The sequence below is a fragment of the Grampus griseus genome (assembly GCF_964374135.1).
Source record: "Grampus griseus genome assembly, chromosome: 4".
In the NCBI taxonomy this organism is placed as follows: domain Eukaryota; kingdom Metazoa; phylum Chordata; class Mammalia; order Artiodactyla; family Delphinidae; genus Grampus; species Grampus griseus.
Window position 1 is genome coordinate 110,065,382 of NC_138997.1, and position 21,603 is coordinate 110,086,984.

The following is a 21,603-nucleotide window of genomic DNA, read 5'->3' on the forward strand; positions in this document are numbered from 1 at the left end:
ATATCTGCTTTTGTAGATGTGCTTCTTGGCCAAAGAACTTGCTCGAGGGACAGATGGAAAAAAATCTATGCTGAAATGAAAAGTACCTGGGGTTCATAAATTGACCTTAACCTAATATGATGAGAACATTTTCTCCTCTAAAAGGTAAAGTGCTTGTCTTTTTTCAGAGCTCAATAAAGCAGTAACCACCTTATTGCAAAACGTATTTGAATGAGATTCAGGAGGCATAGTAGAAACAGAAGCACTTACAAAATCAGTTTTCAAAGCTAAACTCCATTTGTTTCACTGATGCCAGCCAATGCCCTCGAGGTTTTGAAATAGTTGGCAGATGTCCCTAACACCATGACATTATGGGTGCAGCCTATTTTCGTGTGGCTAAACCTACTCTTAGCTCTCGGTTAAAATAGAATGGGGAGTGAGAAGGTTACTCTTAAGCTGTGGGCTTCACTGATGCATAAGTGGATTCATCTGAAGAAACTCAGATTTTAAGGACAATCACTTGTAAAACCACAAGAGGGTTTACTCCAAACCTCCACCACTTAGAGTTGGCCACAGAAGCCTAGTTTTGAATAACAAACTCTGTCAAACAGTAAGTTAGACTTCATGCTTAACATCTTGCACTTCTGTTCAAAAGGAAACATTAGTTTAGAATGTTAACAGGTTAACTTGTTGAATAAAAGTCTCAAAAAGAGTATTTTCTTTTCTGGGAATGGGCCCAGTGAATTACCCCAATACTCTTAAACTTATCAATGCAAATATCTCTTAGCCAATCACTGAGCAAAATTCACCGACAAAATTCAGTGATCTGGACTTTTAGGTCACTCTTCCTCAGTAAAATATGTTGAGAAATATAGAGGGAAAAGAACACTGTTATAAAGAAGGAAATCTTGTGTCTCAGAAGCATTGTGTAAAATATATGTATAGGTTGGTATCTTGCCACTGGAATATTACAATGAGAAGCCAATTCAGGCATTATACCATCAGAACTTTCTAAACTTTTCTAATGATAATGAATCACGAGATTTCACAACTAGAAGATGGTAAGGTGGTGGTAACATTAAATGGGGAAAAATGCTACTTACTGTTAAACTTTGAAAAATATACCAATAGAATTTAAAATCATACAGAAAGCCATTTTAAAAAGCTGACTCACTTTTCTCAAAATTGTCTTTCCTAAAAGTCTTGACTAAGGAGCATATTACTGGCATGATGTTACACAATTATTCTTCATAGTGGTGTGACACCCTGAGTATCTTTGTGTAAATATCTAATTTAAATTTTTTATTTTGCAATAAAAAGTAGATAATAGTATTTTTCCCAAATTCATATACACAACAGGTTGTCAAGAAATTCCATATTGATTAGTAATTACTTTTTAAATTTATTTTTATACTAAATAAGACTTTATGTTCTAGAAATCTGTTTATACAAAGTAATGCTTGAATCTCTTGGGGAGAAGGGTGTATACTCAGGAATAATGTTAATATCAGAGTGTAAAGTACATTCTTTCCTCTGGAATGAAAACAGTTAACAATGTTAAAATGTTCGTTAAAGGCAAACTACTTAATCATTAGAAAAAGCCACTGAAAACACTGAATGTGTGAGAAGTTTCACCTCTTTAAGTTGCATAGATGTAAGGTCCAACTGGTTCCTCCTTTGAGGAGAGGCATTTAAAGCCACCTGGCTGGAAGAGAAATATGTTTCTCTCCTGCAGCTCAGGTCTCCATGTGTCAGCTCCTTCCCACCATGAAATGAACATAGATGCCTTGAAGGAAATTTTGCATTAGGTCATAATTTTCCTCTTTTTGTATCTTTCTTGCATTCTGAGGAAGTGGAATAAGTCCTCAGCTGAAAAATAGGCCCTCTTTTCTTCACAACAAATATATATTAGAGGTAAAAGATACATAATTCAACAAAAGTGAAGGAAAGAGTTTACCAGTGTAGAGTCTGGGGGCTTCCCCCATCCTACCCCCATCCCCCCTGGCTGGCTCTTGTTTTCCACCAAGGCATAATTAGATTAAAAATTTTTCTTAAACCTTTTTTTAGACTTGAGGATTTGAAGTGAGAGGGGCCTAGTTTAGCATTTCCTTTCATTTTTCTCACCTGTTTTCTTATACTTTTCTGCTTCAGAAAGTTATAGAAACATCTAAGAATTGAATACTAAGCTTGTCATTCTATCCTTAAATTTGTTTAAGTGAAGGTTTAGAACTTCTGTTTCATCCCTACAGAACTGAATATTGCAGCAAAAAGTCTATCTCTTGCTTTATATCTTTCTGATATAAATTTCAGATTTTCGGTCACTTCCTATAATTGAATCATTGTTTATAATTTTAGCATAGTTCAAGTCCATTTTTAGAACATGCAGAATTAAATGTTTCAAGTTCTGTCTATATCTTAGATAGAATTAAGTTCAAACTAATTTTAAAAGAGTAACAGTTTCTAAGATCATTACCTTTACATAAACTGATTAATCAAATTAAATTTTTGTGCCCCCCAAATTATGAATTTAGAAATACACTTGTTATTCTGTTACATATCCCTACTTTTCATAAAGCACACACAGTTTATCATGGATAGTGTTGACAGATCTTCTACACATAAAGTTCTCAGGCCACTTGTATCAGAGTTATCTGGGTTGCTTGTTTAAAAATGCAGACTCCTGGACCATACTCCAGCCCTAGTAGATGAGAATCTCTGGGAATAGAATCCAGAATCATCTTTTTAAAGAAGCTTCCCAGGAAATCTTCATGCATTCTAAAGTTTGACAACCATTGCCATAGAGGACACTCCCTCTAAATCATGAGAATAAAGGAAAAGTTGGATTTTTGTTTAGTTTTTGGTCACCTAATCTGCTACAAACACACACACACACACATACACACACTCATTATTTGGAAATAATCCATTGTATTTTATGGGTGTACATGCTAAATTGATGTAATAAAAAGCCACCAAAATACAATGCTTTAGATACAACAGGATTTATTTATTTCTCATGGGTGGTCTTGGGTAGGGAGGTGGCTCCAATCCAGGTGGTCATTAAGGGATCCAGGTTACTTCTGCCTTGTTGCTCTGCCTCTTCTAGAGGGTTGTCCTCATCTGCATGGCCCATGGTCAACACTGGCTCTTACCATCATGTCCACAGTCCAGCCTACAGTAGGGAAAGGAGTTGAAGTGGAGAGCAGTAACATTTAAAATGTGATCTACAAGTTGTATACTTTACTTTTACCCATTGGCTAAGATTAAAAGAATTAAAAAAAAATAGTTTAAGTGATGGAAGACAGCCAGAACACTTCTAACTTCATTAGAAAAGTTCCAGCATTTCTTCTTAGTCTTAATTAATATATGTACATGTGACATAATTAATGCTAATAAATCATTCTTCATCTTGCTATAGGTAATTATAGCAATTGGTGGGCCTATTCTCTTCCATGTTTTCATGACAAATGCTTACTATATTTCTATCTTGGAAAAGAAATAGGAGTCCTACCAACTATCTTTTCAAATTTTCAGTTCACAAACAGAGAATGAGCCAGAACCTTAGTCATTTCATCTATGAAATGCTAACTGGCTGGTGAATGTACAAAAATATACATGGATACAATTCTATGCCAAATGAAGGGAGATCAAATAGTAGACACTAAAGAAGAGTAATGTAACAATGTGTGTACAATACTCATCTGCCTTGTCCTCAGTGACGCCTAATCACAGTTAGATTTGGTCTCGCTACACACACTGGGTACTAATATAGGTACAACAGTTAGCCGACTGATTCTTTCCCCTTATTACTTTTTGGGAATGAAATGGGAAACATTTTATTGGTGTTCCTTCAAGAAGAGTTACTCAAACAAAACTTGCTCTTCAAAAATCTCAAATATGATCACATCCCTGATTAAATCCAGTCATGACTTCCCATTGCTCTTGGGTTAAAGGTTCATTCAATTAGTAAGGAAATAAACCCAGCATAAACTAGATTACCCCCAAGAAAGTGGGAAGTGGGGTGGGGGGGATTGACTCACATAAAGAAAAATTCAAGGATAGATTATTTTTAAGTTCAGCTAGATGAGGTGACTCACATGGGTCAAATGCTCTTATTTGGTCTATTTTAGCTTTATTGTCAGGCAGGTTCTTCATTTACAATAGGTGATAAAAAAAACTCAGGCCTATATTCTATATTAACAACAATCCCAACAGAAAAAAAAAAAAAAAAAAAGCCTCTTCCCCAGCCCCAGAACTGTTTTGTTGCTTTTGATTTAACTGGCCTAGATACCAACATGTGGTTAGGATGTCCAGAACCAATCACTAAAGTCAGAGGTTTACAATGTTCTGATAGGCCATGTCTGAAGCTGAAAGTAAAGTCAGATTCACCTGGTCACATGTAATGAAAGTTAAGAGTAGTTCCTCTGGGAAAATTAGGGGGTGGACCTAGAAGAAATAGATTCCTGATAGGTCAAAACACAGATGTTTACTATAGTTCACCTCCTGACTGCACAACATCCACACATCTTTTTCTTATACCTAACAATTCAAAATTCCCCAAGCCTATAAGCAATAATATCATATGGAATCAAAAGCATATGTACTAGCACCATTCAAGTGTTACCCAGTTACTGCAACCAGACTGAGTCTAGACTCTCTTGTTAATGTGCATTCCTCCTGGTTCAGAAACCTATTGTAAAATGATACATTTAATCATCTCCAACAAACAATGTATATTTGTGAGGAAGAAACAAAATAACTACCGTAAAAACTTCTATTTGAAAAAGGGGAAATGGGAGGAGGGGTGGCACGCAATGGACTATTTGCAGGACAGGAGTAGAGCAATCCCTTGCCTTGGCTTTGGAGTGAATTTCTTGAGGACCCCTTTTGTCTACTCTGGAATCTGTCTTCGGGGATAACCTCCCGTGTAATATGTCCTCTATGGCCATCGGTGAGAAAGGCACTGGGGAGTTTTTACTTTCTGGTCATCACACTCTACTACTGGTGCTATTTCTGTTAGTGTGGGTTTAGGATCCCTAGTACTGCCTTGGGGGTTGAGCAATCACAGCCCTGAGTTTATGGGTGTTTGAGTTTCTCTGGAAACCCAAGTTCCTTAAAAGTTTAGTAAACTCTACAATCTATTTGTTTCCTATAAATTCAGGGAGTTAGCAACGAAAGCCAGCATTGGTACTGAGGCCTAATCCTTGATTCTAGATCCTAAAGGGGTGGTTTCTGTCTTCTAACAATTAACCTTGATGTTTTGTCAACAGAGGTGGGTGCAGCTCCTGATTTCAATCTTATCTTCTGATTTCATTCTACTCTCCCCACTTTTGCTAGCACTAAATTTAGACTGGAACAGAGGACTTTACTTTTCAAACTCCAAACAGTTATAAAGTTTCTGACTCCTAGTCATTTGGGATTTCAGGACAAGGGCTAAAGGGCTGCTCTTAGTGTTTTCACTGCTCCCAGACAAACCAGCTTTAACTGCAGCTTGTCCCTTTCTTAAACGACCTCACTAAACCTCACAAAAAAAGAACCAGTACAACACTGCTATATTTAAGATGGATAACCAACAAGGACCTACTGTATAGCACAGGGAACTCTGCTCAATGTTATGTGGCAGCCTGGATGGGAGAGGAGTTTGGTGGAGAATGGATACAGGCATATGTGTGGCAGAGCCCCTTTGCTATGCATCTGAAATTATTACAACATTGTTAACTGGCTATACTCCAATATAAAATAAAAAGTTTTAAAATAAATAAAGAACCAGTACATTACTATCTAAAGAAAAAAAAAAAAAAAGAACATATCTTCTAATCTCCAGTCTCAGGAGGCCCATACTCTGAGTCCCAAGATACCACAGATAACAAGTTAATCAACTGTTGTGTTTCACTTCTCAGCTAAAGAAATGTAAGCAGATAGGGTAGGGGATCCTTGGAGAAAGAGAACCAGGCATGGCTTTCCTGACAGAAGAGAAGCCATTTTGGCCTATGACATTTTTTTGATCTAAGCCTGGCCACAATGCTTGCCCTTGAATGGGTCTCAGTAATAAGGATCTTAAGAGAACAGCAGGACAAACTTATCAGGCAAGAGAAATAACAAAGATAACAAATCAGTTGTAAAGATGCCAGGTTCTATTTTGATGGTAAAGACTAGCATCAAGCACTGTCTTGAGCTGTTTTACAGAATTTAAATCCACACCCCACCCCCACCCCACCCCCCCCCCCACCCCCCCAACTCAGGTGCTCAACCGCCAGATCAATTGGAATCTAAGGAGTGATGATGTTGACCTTTTCTGACCCTCACTACTTTGATCAACTGAAGTTGGATTCTGTCCCAATTTTGCTGTTTGGGGAGAGACTGCTTTGGACCGGTGTTCTCCTTACTGGCTGCAAGTAATAAATCTTTCCTTCTCCTGATCTTTCGCTTGGTTGTGGCTTTTGACTTGACATCCACCAAGAGGCTGAAATGGAGCAGGACCCTGTAGGGTCCTCCCAGGTACGAGTACTTTCCGTGTCTCCCATTTCTTATTTGTAGGAAATAGGCTTCATTCAGCCTCCTTCACCTTCCCTGAGTTCCAAAGTGTAGAGTCAAACAGTTACTAATCACAGAAGGGAGGGAATGCAGAGACAAGGGAGGAGCAGTCAAGAAACAATAGTGCAGCCTTGGGGCAGGGTGCCGGTTCCTCCTCAAGGAGTATATATAACAATATATTCTGCAGGAACTAAGGCCCCCACTCAGGTGGAGGATGGTAATTTCAGGCTGAGTACACGACTCCTAGAACACAGCCCTGTACCAACCAATCAGAAGAAAGCCACACACCCTGCAGCCCTCACCCCAAATTTTCCCTATAAAAACTTCTCCCTGAAAACCACCAAGGAGTTTGGGGTTTTAGAGCACAAGCCACCCACCCTCCTTGTATTGGTGCCTTTACAATAAAGCTGCACTTTCCTTCACCACAATCCAGTGTCAGTAGATTGGTTTTATTGTGCATGGGTGAGGGGACCCAAGTTTGGTTCAATAACAAGGTGAACCCAGTTTTCAGGTAACAGAAAGAGGTCCTCGTTGCCTCTTTCCTACCTCCACCCAGCTAATTCCACACTTCAGCTGTCACCACACTTTGATTCTTCGACCACTTAAAAAAAATAACAATAGATCAAGACACCTCCAGTTCTAAGTTACTAAAATATAGCTCAAACGGGCTTGCCTGGTAAGAGGAATTTACCGGCTCACAAACCCGAAAAGTTATGGAGCAGATCTATTCAGCGATATTAACTGGACATAATCTCTCAGCACTACTCTCCTCTGTGTTGGCTACAGAGAGACATTTCCTTTGAGAGAACTGAGCTTTTCCCTCTGGTTGCAATAGCCAACACCACCAGCAAAAGTCTCAGAGTTGGCCCTATTGGTTCTGATTGGCCTGGCTTGGGTTGCATGTTTCCCTCTCTCAACAATTCCTGTGGGGAGAGCAGGAAGTTATTCTCTGATTAGCCACGGCTACTTCAACACAGGCCCACATTTGAAGCTGAAGGTAGACTGGCTCTGCCTAAACCTCATGGTGTGAAGACTGGCTCTTTACCCAAAAAACTGAGTTCGCCTCTTGATGGATGTTGAGCCAAAAGACACAACCAAGCCAAAGACTGGGAGAAGGAAGGATTTATTATCTCTTGCAGCAAGTAAGGAGAACACCTGGGATCTTTCCAAAGCAGTGTCTCCCCAGACAGCAAAACTGGGGAAGTTTTAAGCTAATGGTACATGCATATTCATGTACCATTGGCAGTTGACAGAGCAGTTGACAGAGACTTGAGCAGTTGACAGAGTCCAAGCCTTAGTTGATTGAAGTCATGAGGGTCTGAAAAGGTCAACATCATCATCCCTTAGGTTCAGGGTGATCTGGTGGTTGAGAGCTTCAGGCTAATCTTTACCGTTGAAATAGAACTGGGGGTCTTTACAAGTGATATATTCTCTTTGCTATGGTTACTTCTTTTGCCTGAGAAGTTTGTCCTTGTGCTCTCTTAAGATAATTACTACTGAGACCTATTCAAAGGCAAGCATTGTGGCCAGGCTTAGCTCACAAAATGGATTAGGCCAAAGATGGCCTCTCTACTGTCAAGAAAGCCATGCCTGGTTCTTTTTTTCCCCTACCCTATCTGCTTAGAGTTTCCCAAGGATAAATCATAGTATCATTCTCTGACAAAAGTGAGGATGGATCCTGAGCAGTTTAATTCAATATATAATGACCAAAACAGATTCAATGTGACCTACAAGGCCTTGTATGTCCTGGTCCCTGCCTATCTTCAGCCTCATTGATTGTATTCTCCTACTTACTCATTGGGCTGCAGCCACACTGGCCTTATGATACATCCATTTCTGCTTTGCATTTGCATTTCTGCTTTCCCATATGCAATTCCCTCTGCCCGAAACAAGACTCCTCTCCCCACACCCCATTTGATTGGTTCATTTCTAGTTATTTTTCAAAAGTCAGCCCAATTATCACTTCCTCAAGGAAAGCTCAAGTTGACTTCTAAACTGGGTTGCATCCTTCCTTGTACCTTCCCCCACAGCCTCCGAACCTTTTCCTTGTAGTGCCTGTCATAATCGCAATTTAAGTGTTTAGTTGTGTAATTACTTTCAGGTCTGGGCAGACAAAATATCTCTGTACCTTTAAAATATTTATTTATTTATTTAGCTGCACTGGGTCTTGGTTGCCGCCCGTGGGATCTTCGTTGCGGCATGCGGGATCTTTAGTTGCGGCATGCAGGAAATAGGCAAGCTGAAGGAATATGTGATGCTGGAAATCATTCTTTCTCTCTCATTAATCTCTATATGTCTGGATCTAGATTGTCCCCAACTCCCTCTCCCTTGCACACCAATACCAATTTTTTCCTAGGTTGGTTGGTCACAATTATCTAAAAGAGAAGATATTTTAGTTGCATAATAATACATAACTATGAGGGAAATCGGGAGCAAAAATAATTTTCAATAAGATATTTCTGAAAGATACATCATGTTACTTAGTGCAAAGTGCTCACAATCTGAAATAGATAAACTTCGTTCTGGTGCTAGTTGAGCCATTAACCAGCTCTTTGTAGAAACTTATTTATTCTCTCTGAGCCTTTACTTACCTGCAAACTGAAAATAAATATCTACCTTGCAGGATCCTTGTAGTATAAAAATAATATGTACTTTGTGCTCAGCACTCAGTAGACAATCAATATTTGGTATATATTCTTATGATTATTCTTGGATCACAGAGCTGTCATTATAGTACAAAGCATGGATTAGAAACCTTACCCATCACTGCACATCACCCAGATGGAGATTGTCCCTCCACTGTAGGGTCTCTTTAGTATGTATTTATTAGCTGCAGTGTTTTATAATACACCCTTGTGTTTTGAAGGAAGCTCCGATTTCTAGAAATTTATGTTATATTATAGATACCACCTCAGCCTTGTCCAACCACCAGCATTTAATTCATAATACATTTCACAGACCCCATTCCTCTTTCTCTCCAAAGCCATGAAACTTGTGAAGAAAATCTACAAAGCCCACTAGGGAGGGAGAGAGATGGAGGGAGGGCACGATGAAATGAACTCACTAAACCAATTGTCCTCCCCTCCTTTGTAAGGTCTATGCGCCTCCTCAGCTTGTCAGCAGAATTTTAAAAGACCCTACCTTGGGGCTTCCCTGGTTGCGCAGTGGTTGAGAGTCCGCCTGCTGATGCAGGGGACACGGGTTCGTGCCCCGGTCCGGGAAGATCCCACATGCCGCGGAGCGTCTGGGCCCGTGAGCCATGGCCGCTGAGCCTGCGTGTCCGGAGCCTGTGCTCCGCAACGGGAGAGGCCCGCGTACTGCAAAAAAAAAAAAAAAAAAAAAAAAAAAGACCCTACTTTTCAGGGGCCTTGTTCAGTAAGTTTTCTTTTCTTTCCTGTATCTTTAACCACCCACCTCAATCTGCTCTCTCCCATCAGTAACGTGCTGGAGTCTTTCCCGTCTTAAGACATTCTTTCCTCCATCCGACAACGCCCTGGAGCTTCTTTGCTATCTGCTTCCTTCTCTCTGTAGCCAACCTTCTTTAAACATCGGCTCTCCCTATCTCCACATCCTCACTTCCTGTTTATCCTTCAACCTCAGGCAATCTGGCTTCTGTCACCAGGACTCTTCTCCTGAAGCTCACTTGGCCAAGGATTGCAAGGAATGCCCCACTGCTATACCCAAGGCACTTCTCGTTACTCGTCTCAGGTGACGGCTCCTTAGCATGTGGCCCTGCTCACCAGGTCAGACCTCGTTCATGAGGCTAGTCCTTAACCTGGTTCCCACAACAGCACACACCTCTGGTTTCCTCCTTTGGGGGCTCCTCTTCTTTCACAGGGGGTGTCCCTCTGAGGGTCCTGTCCTAGAACTCCACTTTTCTTCTCACTCAGAGTGTAATGGTATCTCCCTCAACTGCCGTCTGTCTGCAGATGATTCACAAATTTCAAACTCCAGTCTGAATCCTTTTCCTAGGTTTCAGGCTCAGCCATCCAACTGCTTACTGCACATCTCCCCATGGATGTCCCTCAGGTGCCTCGAACTTAATGTTTTGATCACTGATTTCTTTTTTACTCCGCTCTCAAAGTCCCACTTCCAGGTCCTCTTCTCTTCCTGTCATGTCTATCTCCAGTGAAAGTCACCACCAACTGCCCCAGCCAGGTCAGAAACCTGGGTGACATTCTGGAGTCCCGCCTCTGCTTCTCCGTGCTTCCAAGCAGTTACTAGGCTCCATTTCTTCTACCTCTGTGACGCCCATGTACCTGTCCATTTCTCTCCTTCCTATTGACTAATCTCTAATTCAAGACCACTCTAATTTTCCCTAAGTCACTACCCCTGTCTCCCCACTGGTGTTCTAGCCCCTGCTACTGTGTTCTCTCAATCCACTCTCCCTAGTGCTACTGGAGAGATATTTCCAACATCCAAATCTGATCATTTTCTTCTCTCTTAAAACCCATGATTGACTTTCTACTGCACTTAGGCCACAACCCAAACCCCTTACCATGACTGTCACTAACCCCCATGGTCTGGTCCCTGCACATGGCCACAACCTGAGTAGTCACCCTCTCCCTCTTCACTTCCTATACAAGTCATTTGGAATGTGGGTTTTTTTTTTTTTCCCCCTCAAACATGTCGTGCTCTCTCCTGCCCCTGGTTCTTCATATACTCTTTTTACTCTTTTATCTCCACCGAGCACTCTTCTCTGACTTTCTACTTGGCCTGAATAATTCCTATTCATCCTTAAGATCTTAGCTTAAATATTACTTTCATGGGAGGTTTGCTCTGAGCTTTCAAACATGAGGTAAGCACCCTTCTGACTGCACCCCAGCACACAACACAGAGTGTTTTATCACAGCCCGTTTACATGTCTGTTTTCCCACTTGACTATAAGTTCTTGGAGAGCAGGGAACACATCTTGTTCACTGTTATATCACTGAATGAGAGAAAAAATAAGAAGTATATTGAAGTGAGAATAATGCAATGAGCCATCACCATGTGAGTTTAATTTTAAATATAGAATTAATTTAAATTTAATTTTAAATATAGCCTTTCTTAAAGGCTGAGAAAGCAGAGCCTGGGAAATGCTACCACTAATGTGAAACAAGAATGACCAGATATGTCGTTATTATTACACCTTTTAAGGGATGTTTTTGCGATGGTATTTCCATCCGTTTCTGATCCTTCTGTGATTTGAGGATTTCCTGAGCAAACCCTTGTAACGATGCCATTTGACTCTGGTTATGGTCATGTGCTGATTAAGCTGCCTCTCAAGAATGTGAAATTGAAACACAAATGACACATCAGTATCTCAAGCATCACCATAACCTATGACAGTTTAGAAACTTCAGATGAACCATTTTGCAATGGAAAATGAGACTAACAAGCCTTCATTTCTAAAGTTTTTTTTTTTTTAATTTCTGACAAAGTGTCTTGACTTGTTATTCTTCCCCTTAGAAATGTTTTTTAGGGAATAGATTAACTTTCCCCTCACATTTGGAATGAATAGAATTCCTACCACAGTGGATGGCCTACATTAAAACATAAACAAGTAAATAAACGAAAAACAGTAAACACACTTTTCCTAAATGTTTCCATTACTGTAGCATTCTGCTCTGCCTGTGTGAGCATAGGCAAGGAATACAAATGTATCAGCCTAAGGTACAATGTCACAGGTTGATCAGAGCTTCTTTTCTGCCCCCAGGAAGGAATTAAAGTTGGTTTATTTGTTTCCCTTTGGTTTGTGGAAAGAATACTGAAGAAGACTTAAGTCTCAGAATGTATCACCTGCTGTGTAATCCTGGGCAAGTTACTTAATCTCTCTGACATGTCCCCTCATGTGTTAAATACATGTTCCCTAGTGTTAAAAAATAAGATAAAATAAAATGGGATTCATAACTGTCTCACCTATTTTAAAGATTATTGTAAATACTAAGTGAGATAATGCATGTTAAAGATTTTGGGTAGGTTTTTTAGTAGTAGAGTCTAGACTACAATCCTAAACCATGTCATTTACTCATATCAGACTGAGTTTAACATTCCAATAAGTATGCTTTTACTAGTTTCTCTGTCTAAATTTTTTTGAGTATCTGTTTTGTGAGTTGATACTTTTACCTTTAACAGTGGCCCTCACCCACCAAAATTATGACTTTAGCCTTTTTTGGATTTTAAATTTAGAGAGAGACTCTTTTGGTTCTTGTTCACTAGTAGACAATAGCTATTAATGTTTTAAGATTTAAGGAGAATCAGGAAAGTCTCCTTTATTAAAGTATATCAGTATTACCACTAGGATCACACCCACCTGACATCTCCCAACCCTGTGCTAAGCACACCATTCTTCAATAGTTCTCACTTCCTTATCTCTCTCACCCAGTCTAACTAGGGTCAGTGATCATAAGATTTCAGAGAAATAAATGTTAGGGACCCCCAAAGAAATGCTTCTTTAGCATGTGTTTTTGATGTTCTGATTTAATGTGTGTGTGTGTGTTTCTTTTCACCTTCTACTCCAACTTTTCTTTCAGGAACCCCTATTTTGTGGTCACTACTTAAATGTACTTTATTCTCTTGGGGCTTAAAGTCATTGTGAAATGCAGAACAATTGCTTGGCAATCAACCCATGTTCAACTTAGAGGCGTGCCTAATTACTGACAGATCAAGGAGATTTTCTGCCAAATAGTAATAGTATTGTACTCTAAGATATAAAATAAGAAAACAAATTAAACAGAGGTTGGTGGTGTAGATCTTTGCAGGAAACTACCCTGCCTTCCCACAGGCTCTGAGTTGGCACTGATTCAGATCTCATTAGATTTTTCTCACACATCTCTAGAAAGTATGAAAACACACTTTAGAATATTTGAAGAAAATTGGATGTCAAATAGTAACTACCCTACTTCCTTTTTTATTTTTCCTTCTTTTCCATATAGAATATCATAAGAAAGGGAAGAATTTAACTCATGGGGACCTAAAATTAGTTTAATCTGTAAAGCTCTTTCTTCCAGGAAGAACTGCACTAATAGTTAGCTGCTTGTAATACATTCATAAACTATTGCATGACCATTATTTTGGAAAAAGAAAGAAATCAGAATCAATTTGTCTGTCTGCCTGGATTAAAGAATGGTTTAAATGTTTTTAGAAAAATGTGACGAAACTCAACCAATAGAATTTTTTTTTATTAGAACAAAAATCCCTAAGTATTCTTCTCAAGTTGAACTCAGGCAACTTTCAACACTTCTTTCTCCCCACTGCATCAGGCTATCAGTCCTATCACTTGCATTTTCCCCTGCTCTTTCCTTTTCACTAGTAATAATCTGGGTCATTCTTTGGCTGCTAATTATTTATCTCTTCCTCAAAGGAGAGTTGTTTGTTTGTTTGTTTTTAACCTGACACAAGAGAACTTAGAAGGATTTAACCAACCTGAAATACAGAAAGGGACTCACAGGCAAATTTGCTCCATCTTTGCAAAGGTGTGAGGGCTTCACCAGACTGTAGTGAGGTACCCACTCTTTGCTTTTTGTCATGGGATGCTCCATGAATGACAACATTTTGTGCCCATTAACTATTAATATTATGTGTAAGCATTAATTGTTTTCATCGTATTTTTACACATTAAGCTATACCCGCGATTTTTCAGCAGAGCTGTACATCTGATTATCCGTGAATCTTTTGAAAAATATTGTTACTCTAGCCCCATCCCAGACCTCGTTAATTAAACCAAGACACTGCTGGGGGTAGAGAAGTGCAAGCTAGTTATTTGTATTTTTCAAAAGCTCCAGAGGTGAGTCTCATTCATTTTCCCAATGGAAAGATTTAGTGCCATCCCATTTTAAGTATTTTATCCCCAAAGATCCATGTCCTATGAACAATTTCAGTAGGTGGCATTCTTTCCACCTGTCAGCTTCCCTGTTTGGCGGGAATGAACCCTAAGTCATTCAAGGAAGTCAGGAGCAGATCAAGGGTGCAACGTCCTTTCACCACACTAATACTGAAAACAGGTAGCAGAACTTATCTGTAAACAATCTGTTAGTGGGGTTAAGACATATGTTATAGGGATGGGGGCAGTGGGCAGGAGTGTGATACCACATTTGTTTATTACACAAATATAATCATTATTCCAAAAAGTTCAAGCATGCCAACTTCTAGCATACAATTGGAAACAAAAGAAACAGCGTAGAAAGCAAATGATTAAAAAACAAACAAAAAAAAACAAACAAAAACCAAGTAAAAGTTTAGACAAGAGTTTTTGTTTCTGTTTTTGTTTTATGAGGAAGAGATAGGGAACACTAATGTTATTGTAAAAAAAACAAAAACAAAACCCCAAAACACAATCCCCCCCCACACACACCCTAACTGTGTGAAAAACTTATCATGGCATTAAACATAGATATCTGTATCTGCTAAACTGGGGAGACAGAACAGTGTAGCTTGCAAGGACATGAGCTTTAGAATCAGACAAACCTAGCTTTAGATTTAGACCTTGGTTCCAGCTCTTTAATCCCAACCAAATCACTCAACTGTTAATTCTCAATAAGCTTTTACCTACCTTATTTGGTTATGCTAAGCATGAAATTAAAAGATAATAAATGTACAAGAATTATTACAATGCTTGGTACATAGCCAGTATTTAACAAGTAAATGTATATGTAAATGCAGGTGTTGAGTTGTTTTTTTTAAGTAACAGAATAATGGAAAATTATTTTGAGTTTTGAAGGGAAGATTCTTATACTAGTTAGTACTAATAATGGTGAGAAAAATTTAGACGGAGATGAGCAGGAAAAGATATGAGGATAATTTGGGTATAATGAAAAAGGCCTGATCTTGGATTCACTAAACTTGGGTTTGAGAGGTGATCCTCTATTGCAGGAAAAGTCACTTAGCCTCAATTTTCATTTATAAGACAGGAATTATATGCCATTTTAATGTGGCATATGATTTTGAATATTAAACTGTTAGTGTACACCTTACCACAAAAATATTAGTGTACAAAAATGCTTTTAAAACTATAAAATCCTATATAATAAACTTCATTATTGAAGTTTATCACTGAAACTGAAAAATTACTCTATCAGAAGAAAGTGGGGGACTTCCCTGGTGGCACAGTGGTCAAAAACCCACCTGCCAATGCGGGGGACACGGGTTCGAGCCCTGGTCCAGGAAGATCCCACATGCCACGGAACAACTAAGCCCGTGCGCCACAACTACTGAGCCTGCGCTCTAGAGTCCGCGAGCCACAACTACTGAGCCGCGTGCCACAACTACTGAAGCCTGCGCGCCTAGAGCCCGTGCTCCACAACAAGAGAAGCCACCGCCATGAGAAGCCCGCACACCATAACGAAGAGTAGCCCCTGCTCACCGCAACTAGAGAAAGCCCACGTGCAGCAACAAAGACCCAACGCAGCCAAACATAAAATATAAATAAATTAATTTTAAAAAAAGAAGAAAGTGGGATATTAAATGCGTTACCAAAGTTGGATGAGAATAAGAAGAGTAGTTATTGGACTGTGAATTCAGAATTTATGAGAAGAAAAGAGATTGATATTAGCAACACATTTGCAATACTTCTGGAGGCACTTCCATGAGATCTGTCTCACTAATGAGCTTAATATTCTTTGTCCACACCTCGTGGCATGTGGGATCTTAGTTCCCTGACCAGGGATTGAACCCATGCTCCCTGCAGTGGAAGCTTGGAGTCTTAACCACTGGTCCGCCAGGGAAGTCCCCCTGATATTCTTCTTATAACGTCTTTGACAATATTTTAACAGGATTAAACTTTTGAGTTTCATCTAACATTTCATTTTAACCCCCATTAAATCAGCACACACATTGGAAAGCTCCTGATTTGAGTGTTAGGATTATATCAGTTGTGTCTATTTCTTTAAAATTTCCAAATGATAGAAAGAGAAATTAACCATATGAAACAAGGTCAGGAAAAAAGTAGAAATCATATTAACAAAAGAGACTCTATCAAGAATCTCATAATATTATGATCCTCGGCTTTAGACAATGATGGTCTGTATTAATAATAATGTATATCAATAATTTGAAGTGTTCTGTCTAAATGTTTCATCTCTTGGGGATTTTTTTAACTTGGCATTCTACTTATATTAAATATGTACCTTTGTATGGTGTGCAGTAATGTCACTAGACAAAAGAAACAAGAAAGTCCCTTCCCAGCAATGACTGCTGTGCTGTTTGAAGGTCAATTGTCTTTTAAGCATGGAGAGAATCTTTATCATGTCATACTTCAGAAATATGTTTTTGGAGATGGGAAACAACAGGCCATGATTTAATGTTTTTGTTAAACCACTATAATTCTTTCAAAGGTGTATGCACCACAACTCTCATCTCAGTTAAAGAGAAAATCAAGTCCTTAAAGAAAATTTCCTATTCTGCAGGTGGGGAGGAAATTAAGAATCACCTATTATTTTTTTGTTAGTACAAGAAATTTGCATTGTAAAGCAAGCTGCTATTGTCAGCTCTTTTTCTTTTTAATAGAAATTTATTTATTTATTTATTTTTGGCTGCGTTGGGTCTTCGTTGCTGCGCGCAGGGTTTCTCTAGTTGCGGAGAGTGGGGGCTACTCTTCTTTGTGGTGCGCAGGCTTCTCATTACGGTGGCTTCTCTTGTCGCAGATCATGGGTTTCAGTAGTTGTGGCTCGCGGGCTCTAGAGTACAGGCTCAGTAGTTGTGGCACATGGGCTTAGTTGCTCCGCAGCATGTGGGATCTTCCTGGACAAGGACTCGAACCTGTGTCCCCAGCATTGGCAGGCGGATTCTTAACCACTGCGCCACCAGGAAAGCCCTGTTGTCAGCTCTTTAAAGGACAAAGCAGACAGGAAGCTGCCTCCACCCTATGAGGCTTAGAGACCGAGCAACTGAGTTAGACAGCAGGTACCCAGCCCAATCAAGTCAATTTTCTAACACAGAATAGCATGTTGTAGGACTTGTTCTATTAGTTTTTTTTCCTCTGGTAAGGAAGCAAGGATTTTTCTGTGTGGAAATAGTGCTGGTCTTTCTAGTTGAAGAAAAAAAAAAAAAAGAAAATGGTAAGGAGTTTGATAGCAATTGACTGCTGTTAAAACAGCAAATTATCTTTTAAAAAGATTATCCACATCTGTAAGAGGAGAAATCTTAAGAATGCACACAATTAATAAAAGCTTGCTCCGAATTACCCACTAATATCCAGTCAACAACGTTCACTATAGCTTATCTTTCCCAGAAATAACAAGAAAGAGGTGTTTAAAAAATCAACAATACAAAATTTCACTAAGATATTTTACACCTGGAGACCTTTAGAATTTTACTTCCTTTTGCTGTTGAAAAGTCATAACAGCCAAGAGGAGTAAGGTATTTTCAATTAACAAATGTCATGGTGGTTAAGGGTGGGGTGGGGTGGAGGTGCAAAGGAAGAAGTTGGCAAGAAAAGGTTCAGGGCCTGTTGCAAAACCAACTGCAAGCCAAGTATGACTCCAGGTAGACGAGAACCACCTGCTACAACAAAGAGAGAGGTTTAAAAGATGAGAGGGAGGTGACCCTACAGACCATTTCCTCAATTATCATATAAATAAGGGCATATACGGGTGTATATATCAGACACATGCCAATACAATATTTGCCATGTTATTCAATGTAGGAAGACATAATTACTTCTATACTTCTAGTTAAACAAGAAAAACTCTTGCAAGTAGATGGCTTATGACTGGTAATAGTAATAACCAGTAGTAATAACCACCTGGGCACTTAGTGTCATGGTTAATCCTCACAACCGCACTGTTTTAGATGGTGTTTGACAGGTGAGGAAACTGACATACACAAAGGGTTAAGTACCACGCTCAAGGTCACACATTTAGTAAGCGTGGAGTCAAGATTCATCTGCCTCTGTGGACTCCAAAGCTCACGCTTTCCACAATTCTGCTGTTCTGTGCGCTGCACAACTGTACGTCACAGCCTTCGGAAAACTTTACTTTTTGGACTTGAGAAACAAATTACAAGGCACCTTTTAAACAGCTTAAAGTCCGTTAGCAATTGCCAAGGCTTCAATGACACATTAGTGTACAATTAGAAAAGATGGAAATTCATTTTACATGAATGCTTAGGGAAACGAACGATTTTACTTAGTCTAGTGCAAAACCAGAAATCGAAGTCAACTTTGTCTCAAAGTGGAATAAACAGCGTTTCATTTCAAACGCTCTTCTTAGTAACAACGTGACACATACAAAGAGTTCCTTTTTTAACCCTTTTCAAAGAGAAAATATTCCGATTTCATAAAATTAGGTAAAGACATCCAAAGAAATTTGCGGACAAAAAACCGTGAGCTACACAAAATAACTTGTGTTTACTTAAGAGTATCGTGATCACAATGTAGTGATCCCGTAAAAGATGTGTCCAAAACGTCTATCTAAAATTTGAATGCCAGTAACGTGAGAACTTCTAATAGAGGGCAAATCTCAAAAAACATCTGATATACCAATTCACGTGGGCTTTGTTCTTGATCTCATCTTCACATAAAAAATTTATGATTGGGGGAAAAAAGCATTAAAAAGAGAAGTAAAACTACTCGGTGATGGAAAAGAAAATCTGTCAGTGGATGCGAGTGGTTATATAGAATTCCGAACTTCAGGGAAAATCGAGCGTCCGTCATTCGGCGTTTAGTTCTTTATGGGTCGATGTCATTACTTAATTATAAGGCTGGGCATTTTTTCAAAATAGAGGCTCTTATGGGGGTAAATTTAAGCATTTGAAAGTGCAGATTTATTTCTTACAACCGAATCCAGCGCGAAGTGGAGAGTCACTGGTGCGAAAGCCCTCTCGGATCTGCGTGAATCCTTCTTCCCAGCCCACGTGGCCAAAGTAAACAGAAGGTGGGCCGGGGCGGGGAGAAGCGGGCCTGGGTCAAATTCCTAATTTGTCGAGTCTTTAAAACTACAGGCCCCTAAAGCACTAAGGGCATGCCCTCCGCGAAACTGGGGAGTGCTTCTGCTGAGCGAGATGAAAGCGACTGTGTGGAGAGGATGCCAAAGCGGGGACGAGGCGGGGCGGTTGGACCTACCAGGGGGTGGGTGCGCGAGGGGGCGTGTGCGGGGATACCTGCCAGGAGGTGGGAGTCGGGGCGGGGGCGGCGCCCACCTACTCTAAGGAGGCGGTGGGGTGCGGTACCAGCAAAAAGTTTAAAAGGTTAAGCTGGGGTCTCGCAGCCTCCTGCCAGGGACGCACGCCACCTCCCCCTTCGCGCCCGCCCCGCGCCTTCACTGGAGTGGAAACCCATCAGAGGGTCCCGGGGGCCGGACCTTCCCCCGCGTGCCCCCGCCCCGCGCTCCTCCGGGCCCACGGCTCCCCACGCTGGCTCCCCAGTCCCGGCCTCGACCGCGCGCCCCCTCGTTCGGCCCCAGGGGCCGCCGGCTTTTGTGCGGGGAGCCCCGGGGCGGGGAGCCGATTCCCGGGGAGCCGTGGCCGAGGGTCCCGGGGCGGCGGCGGAGACCGGGACGGAGGAGGCGGCGGCCGGGTGAAGGGGGAGGAGGCGGAGGAGGAGGAGGAGGAAGCGGGGCGGAGAAGGCGGAGGAGGAGGAGGAGAGCGGCGGCTGCGGCGAGAGCTCGGGCGGCCCCGCCGCCTCCTCGCGAGCGCCGCGCGCCCAGGCCCGGCTCGCATGCGAGTCACGTCCGCCCCCTCGCCGCGGCCGCCCCGAGACGCCGGCCCCGCCGAGTGATGAGAACAGACGTCAAACTGCCTTATGAATATTGATGCGGAGGCTAGGCTGCTTTCGTAGAGAAGCAGAAGGAAGCAAGATGGCTGCCCTTTAGGATTTGTTAGAAAGGAGACCCGACTGCCACTGCTGGATTGCTGCAAGGCTGAGGGACGAGAACGAGGTCAGAGCGCTTCTCTTGTGCCGCGAAACTCTCCCTTTCCTCTCCCCTGCGCTTTCTCTCGGGCTTGTGGGGACTGGGGAGCAAAGCCTGCAGTGTCACCCACAAATACCAAGAGGGAAGAGGGAAGCTTCACAAATTACTGGAGCCTCTTCAACATGGCTGACAAATATAGTTTTAATTCCCCCCCACCCCCCTTTAAACCTGTAGTTCTGTGTCCTCCTCTCTCTCCTGCTAGTGCTCGTGTCCTCCTCGCCCAGAAAACTTACCTTTGTGAGTCCGGCCGGCTGCTTTCCCGGCCTTTTATCCTCCGGAAAGTGATTTTTCTCTGCTTTCCTTTCTAAAATAGTTCAGCTGTGGGGGGCACGACCTTCCCCTTGAAGCTTCCCCACCCCCTCCCTTCGTGGAAGGCAGACGAGCCTCGGGTTTATCCTCGCCCGCCCTGGGGAGAACACAGACGGAGTGGTCTTCGACCCTTTTCTCCGCTGGGGCTCTGGGTCTGGGTGTGCGTTTGCGTCCGCCCCTTTCTGCCCCGTGTCCCCCTTTTCGGGGGCTGCGCTCAGCGAGTGTCAGGCGAGTGGAACAGGAGTCCACTCAGTGGGGTTTTGTTTTTTCCTGAAGTCCGCGCGTTTTGTTAGCGGTGCCGAGCGAGAGAGGAAAGAATAGTTTCTCTGGTTCCCTCAATAAGACCCGAACCCACTTTTCTCGAGGTACATCAGCTCTGCGATGGGCTGTACCTTCCAGCCTGGGGAATGTGTGTGAGAGAATTTGTGGGCAAATCTGTGTCCTGGCTTTGTGCTTCTCCCGAATCAGCTTCGTCGGGTTCCCCGGTAAGTGACAGGCAGACACAAAGGCAGGCGCAGGCCGGGGGAGGGGGCGGGCGGGCAGGAGGCGGGGGTGGGGGGGGGAGTGTGGAGAGTTGGAAGACTGCAAGGTCAGGGGCGCCGAAAGAAATGAAACCCAATCCCAGTAAAGAAACAGAGACGTAGAGAGCAGATTTCTAACAGTCCCATCCAAATTTCTCTTTCCCTCTTGGCTGCTCTCTTTTCTTTGGTCTTTTATCTCTCTGCTTTTCTCTGTGTCTCTTTTCTCCTCATCCTCTTTCCTCTTCTACTTCTTCCTCTTCCCCTTTCTTCCCCTTCTTCCTCTTCCTTTTCTCCTCTTTCTCCTCCTCCTCCTTTTTACGCACATGAATCTTGCTGAATCTCTTTCATTGGGGCTGCTCGTCTAGCGATATTA

General features: G+C 41.6%; 1 protein-coding gene and 1 long non-coding RNA gene across 3 annotated transcripts in view; one reads left to right on the forward strand and one right to left on the reverse strand.

Moving 5' to 3' along the window:
• Window positions 1–3,003: 3,003 nt before the first annotated feature.
• Window positions 3,004–21,153, reverse strand: LOC309821585. The gene is made up of 3 exons (XR_014296632.1): window positions 20,634–21,153; window positions 9,655–9,830; window positions 3,004–3,151 (listed from the first exon to the last, which is right to left on the reverse strand). It is a non-coding gene; the product is annotated as an uncharacterized lncRNA (long non-coding RNA).
• The window catches only part of TET2 (tet methylcytosine dioxygenase 2), a 133,841-nt gene continuing 132,474 nt past the window's right edge, over window positions 20,237–21,603 (forward strand). For both annotated transcript variants that reach the window (XM_082653028.1, XM_082653029.1), the window contains exon 1: window positions 20,237–20,367. The gene's annotated coding sequence lies outside the window, so the exon portion shown is untranslated. The remainder of the gene's footprint in view (window positions 20,368–21,603) is intronic.